Source organism: Dipteris shenzhenensis, chromosome 15 (assembly GCF_047967505.1).
Source record: "Dipteris shenzhenensis isolate YYH24624 ecotype China chromosome 15, Dip_SZ_1.0, whole genome shotgun sequence".
Lineage (NCBI taxonomy): Eukaryota > Viridiplantae > Streptophyta > Polypodiopsida > Gleicheniales > Dipteridaceae > Dipteris > Dipteris shenzhenensis.
In genome coordinates, this window is record NC_141610.1 from 19,576,374 (window position 1) to 19,582,373 (window position 6,000).

Below are 6,000 nucleotides of genomic sequence, written 5' to 3' on the forward strand. Positions count from 1 at the left end.
TTAAACATGCTTGGGCCAGAATAGTACTAGGATGGGTGAGCTCACGGGAAGTCCTAGGTGCTGCACCCTCCCCTCCTTTGCTTTTGTTTTTCTTTTTGGGGACAGTCCCTCGCTCCCCCCTCTTCTCGTCATCTCAACCCCCAACCCCTTGTCCCATTGTATTGGCCCCCCACCCCCCTCTAGTCATTTGGCCCCCCAACACAGTTGTCTAGTCGTTTTTCCCCCCATCCCTCATCCCATCATCTCGGCCCCCCACCGCCCTTTAGTCGTTTGGCCCCCCAAGCCGATCATCTTGTCATTTTGTCCCCCATCCCTCGTCTCGTCATCTCGACCCCCCACCCCCCTCTAGCCATTTCCCCCCCATGCTTAGTCATCTCGTTGTTTCTCCCCCCACCCCTCATCCCATCGTCTTGGCCCACCATCGCCCTCTAGTCATTTTCCCCCCTAAGCCAGTCGTCTCATCATTTCGCCCCCCACCCCTCGTCTCGGCCCCCCATCCCCTCTAGTTGTTTTTCCCCCCATGCTGGTCATCTCATTGTTTCACCCCCCACCCCTTGTCCCATCGTCTCGCTGCCCCACCCCCCTCTAGTTGTTTGTCCCCCTTTCCGATTGTACCATCGTTTCACCCCCCCACCCTCGTCTCGGGCAAATGTCAATGCACATACATGCATGCACTCGTGGAGGCACATGTCTGTGCATGCAAGATATCTCGGTGCACATTTACGAATAGACACACACACACACACATTCTCATACAAATACATAATTATGTACACATATACATTAACCATGTGCACATATATGCACATATACATAATACGTGAATCTACACATACATATATACACATAATCATGTGCGCACGTGCACACACACACACACATGAATACATAGTTACGTATAAGCATGCAACAAACCCAAGCCTTCATCAGCATGAGTATAATGTACTTACACATACACACATAACCATGTGCCCACGTATGCACATATACACATTGCGTGGACATTCCCATGTACACACCCATGCACAGATACTGATAAATCTACACGTACACATAAACATACATATGCACATATACATAATCATCTCCATACATATGTATATCTATTTATATGTATGACATACATGCATGATGACACACATACACATGCGTACACTCATGGAGGCACATGTCGATGCATACACTATACCTTATGTACATGTGCTATCATATATCTCTATATGAGCTAGGTATACAAATATGGATTTGTACATCCAATGTATATGCTTGTAGTTGAACATGCATGTTGAAAGAAAATGCTCATGGGTTTCCAAATTATGATGCACGCACATGTATATAAATAAATAAATGACTAAATAAATAGACATGTATGTATTATATACGTATGCATATCTACATATATGTATGACATACATGTATATGGCACACATACACATATATGCCTACGCATGCATACACTCATGGAGGACGAGGGTGGGGGAGGGGTTTTCCCACTTGCCGTGTTTGAGAAGCTTTGCGAAGCTCGCGGCCCTCCCCGACCCGTGTGATGGGTGTCATGTGTTGAGGGAGAGGTGCGGGCCTCATGTGTTGCGAGGGGCAGTGGGGTGGTTGGATTTCCATGACAACTCCCTCATAACATGGTAGGGGCTTTCGCTTTTGCCTTTCGTCGATCGGTCGGACCATCGACCTTCACCTTCGCCTCTGGGGGTGGGGTGCGAGGGGTTGATGGATGTGGTCTGGTAGGCGACGAGGGACCAGTTACGGTGTCTCGAATGGGCATGAGCTTGATGGCGAGCTGCTGTGCGAGTCCCATGCACTCAAGGGTGGCAACATCATTGGACCATCGCGATGGTTAGACTGTATGGCTTGTACTCATAGGAAGGGTTGAATCGCCCAAGCAAGAAGACGATCGAGCAATGGTGCCCCCCTCGAGGTATTCTCAGGGAGGGCAGCGGTCTCTTTAGATAAGTCTCTGTTTGAGCTAGCGCCCTCGGTCGTGGCATGCTATGGTCGACCGGCATCTCATCTTGGCATTGCCTTGGAGTGCGATAGACGAGATGGTGTGACAAGGCACTAGAGGTGCCCGAGGAGCCATCGTTTCCTGCAAACCGGTGCTAAGTGCACGGGGAGCACACCACGGTAGTTGTTGTAAAGAGAAGGGAACCCATGACCCTCGGGCTAGTGGCGTGATAGAGGATAGCTACCTGGTTGATCTTGCCAGTAGTCATATGCTTGTCTCAAAGATTAAGCCATGCATGTGTAAGCTCATTAAATTAGTTATAGTTTCTTTGATGGTACCTTGCTACTTGAATAACCATAGTAATTCTAGAGCTAATATGTGCACCGAGTCGCGATTTTCAGAAGGGGCACATTTATTAAATAAAAGGCCGATGCGGGCTTGCCCAGTGATGCGGTGAATCATGATAACTTCCCAAATTGCACACCCTCTATGCCGGCGATGCTTCATTCAAATTTCAGCTTCGATGGTAGGATAGAGACCTACCATGGTGGTGACGGAGAATTAGGGTTCGATTCCGGAAACGGCTACCACATCTAAGGAAGGCAACATGCATGCAAATTACCCAGTCCTGACATGGAGAGGTAGTGACAATAAATAAAAATACTGGGCTTTTACAATTCTGGTAATTGTAATGAGTACAAGTGGCTGCATGCTAAACCTTTCGCTCCCCCGAGAGCACGAGGCACCGAAGAAACGCTCTACATTGAGCCTCCTCCCTCTGAGAGGACGTGACACACAAAACAACAACTCTTAGAAATAGATATCTCGACTCTCACAATGATGAAGAATGTAGCAAAATGTGATACGTAGTGTGAATTATAGAATTCTGCAAATCATTGAGTCTTTGAATGCAACTTGCGCCCGTGGCCTGTGTCCAAGGCCATGCCTGCCTAAGCGTCTGCACCACACCGTGCCCCCATCCCCTCCTCTGGAGCGGCTGACGAGGCGGAGCTGGCTATCCATGCGGCCCTTGCGAACGTGCCCCCTCCTCGCGAGAGAGAGTGGTGCACCCGATGCAAGCATTTTGGTCGGTTGAAATGAATCGACGGCATAAGGCGGCGTGTTGTCATGAGGGTGGTTTGTCCCCTGGGAGGGGGGCGACTGCCGATGCACGACGATGCAACTTTCGATGAAAATGGGCTTGCATGTCTCCGGTCCCGCATTCGTGACATGGACCTCGAATCAGGCAAGGCTACCTGCCGCTGAGTTTAAGCATATCACTAAGTGGAGGAGAAGAAACTAACAAGGATTTCCCCAAGAGCGGCGAGCGAACATAGGAGAGAGCCCAACTTGAGAATCGTGTGGCAAGGCCGCACGAATTGTAGTCTGGAGAGACGTCCTCTATGATGACGGACCAAGCCCAGGTCCCTTGGAAAGGGGCACCGAAGAGGGTGAGAGCCCCATTGAGCTTGGACCCTATGACTCCACGAGGCACTGTCTCGACAAATCGGGATGTTTGGGAATGCAGCCCTAAGCGGGTGGTAAGTTCCATCCAAGGTTAAATAAGGGCGAGAGACCGATAGCGAAAAAGTACTGCGAGGGAAAGATGAAAAGGACTTTGAAAAGAGAGTTAAAGAGTGCTTGAAATTGCTGGGAGGGAACCAACCTTACACTAGCTAGGCTAGGGCATGGATGGCCAAGGATCATTCCAAGGATGACATCCCACACAATACCACTGCATTAACCTACAAAAATCAACATAAGGCCCTATTATTGTGTTGCTATCCAAACTGGGTTTATCAACTATACATGACATCTTCTCCATGAACATAAAGATGCTCTCTCTCATAGATTCCTAGAAAGGCGTTATTACTGATTCTCTGAAAAGATCTTTGGTCACACCTCCATATTGAGCTTATGAGCCCTTTCATAGTACTTTCTGCAAGAATAGTAAAGAGCTTTCTCTCTCTCTCTCTCACACACACACACACGCACAGAGGAAAATTCACCAGAAACCTGTTCTATGATATGCCAAGGCATTTTACTTCATTGCCATACATGTTATTTAACGCATTACCCCAAAAAACTGGCAAATTTTGCTGTGACATTCTATTGTGGGAACAGAACTGAGAGGCATTGCTCCATCCTATATTGAGAATTCACACTCAACATCATGTGATCACGTGTGCATAGCACCATCATGTGATCATATGTGCATAGCACTAACCTTATAGAGTGCTATAAAGGAAAGGGTTAGATCCCCTAACCCTAAACCTAAATGGGTTTGTATATATTCTACATTTTCAACTAAATCTAGTGTACAGTTAGTCATTTGTGGTGTGCTCTCTAGCTGTGCCCTCTCTCCTCATCTCCACTCTTCTCCTCTCCCCTCTTCATATTTTATCATGGTATCAGAGCATAGTTCTGCCTTTCGCTGAGGCACCATCCTTCATGAGAGAGTGAGTGATTAAGAGATTGAGTTCTTCTTGAGTGTTCTCTTCCGTGAGAGACTTCCGTTCATGTGAAGAAAATTTCCGTCCATTGGCGAGAGAATTCCATTCAGTGAGAGATTCATTATTTGTGAGAGGGAGACATAGGAGTCCAATTGATTGAGTGAAGAAAAATTTGATTTGAGAGAGTCTCTTACAATCCATGGATAGCTTGAGATAGAACATCTTTAGTTCTTGTGTGAAGTTCATGAGCTTTTTTTTTTGTAAGAATAGGTATTTTTTAGTAGAGAGAAGCCTCTACAATCTGTGTAGAGAGAACAACTCCTACAGCCTCTCTTTCGAGCCAACAAGTCCTATTGCAGTAAGAGCGAGCCTACAACAACTAAGGCGACCTAAGGTGGAATTGAAGTCTATCTACAACTACAAAGGCGAGTTCTCCAACCCCTATAGCAAGGTAACCAACCGAGTTCCCTGCCCATCTGCAAATGAGCTCCAAGCTACAGCTAGACGACACGGTTCCATCAAGCTTCGTGGCAACAGCCAGCCCTGCTCCAACAACCATATCCTCTACGCCAAGCAAGGTCTCCAACAACCTAGTAGATTTGCAATGACCGATCGACTCTATAACACAGCTGCTTCGAGCGGCTCCCTACTACGCCAACCTACACCTCTGCAATGAAAGCATCCACTCGTTGTTGCACTCTCAACAACAGAGCCGATGACCACCTTCACCGACTGCTCCATTCCTCTCGAACGACTTAGGCGACTCCATCTGGGCTCTACCTCCACAGATCTGCATGTCGCCTCACGACTCTGCTTTACAACGAAAGCCAAGGCTCCTTCCAAAGAGACTGCAGCACTGACTCCAGCGCCTCCATGAGTTCCAGCATAGCTCCTAGCCTCCGAACGTCGCCAGCAGAGTGGAGCGACTCAACTCTCCTAGGAGACTTCAGTCCGCCTCCATCGCCATACAACGTACTCCAAAGCTCCAACGACAACAAAGCATCAACGCCTGAGGCCAGCCTGCCTACGTTCTACAACAAACAAGCCTCCCACCTACGAGCTCCCTGTGTACCATCAACGATCTCGTGCAACAGCCAACAGCGTGGCTCCTGCAGCCCGTCGAGGCTATCGACTCCATCGACGGAATCATCAAGATTTCGGTGCATCCCAAAATTCCATCGAAATCTTTTCTAGATTTCGGTAGCCCTCATTTTGACACGTGGCACCTTATCTCTAGTGACACATCAACACATTATCCCTCGTGCCATGTCACCACGCTATCCTGACACATGTACATGCCACATCGTCAGCCTCATCTGCCAATTGTCATCAATTGCCATGTCATCCTATCTGCCACGTCAATAGTCCACGTCAACACTGCCATATCATTTGGCCACATCAACTACCACATCACCCCTGCCAGCTCAGTTGCCATGTCATCTACCACGTCATCAGTGCCACGTGGCACACTGATCCTCTACAGGCATACACAGTGCTCCACAGTCACTGCATGTGACTACTCTTGCCACCTCAGCACAAGGCTCCACTGGCACACCTCTTGCTAGGCACAATGCCACATCATCACCG

General features: G+C 48.2%; 1 non-coding gene across 1 annotated transcript; it reads left to right on the forward strand.

Moving 5' to 3' along the window:
- Positions 1-2,765: 2,765 nt before the first annotated feature.
- On the forward strand, positions 2,766-2,920 carry LOC147893511 (5.8S ribosomal RNA). Its single transcript, XR_015542301.1, has one exon. It is a non-coding gene; the product is annotated as a 5.8S ribosomal RNA (ribosomal RNA).
- Positions 2,921-6,000: the final 3,080 nt, after the last annotated feature.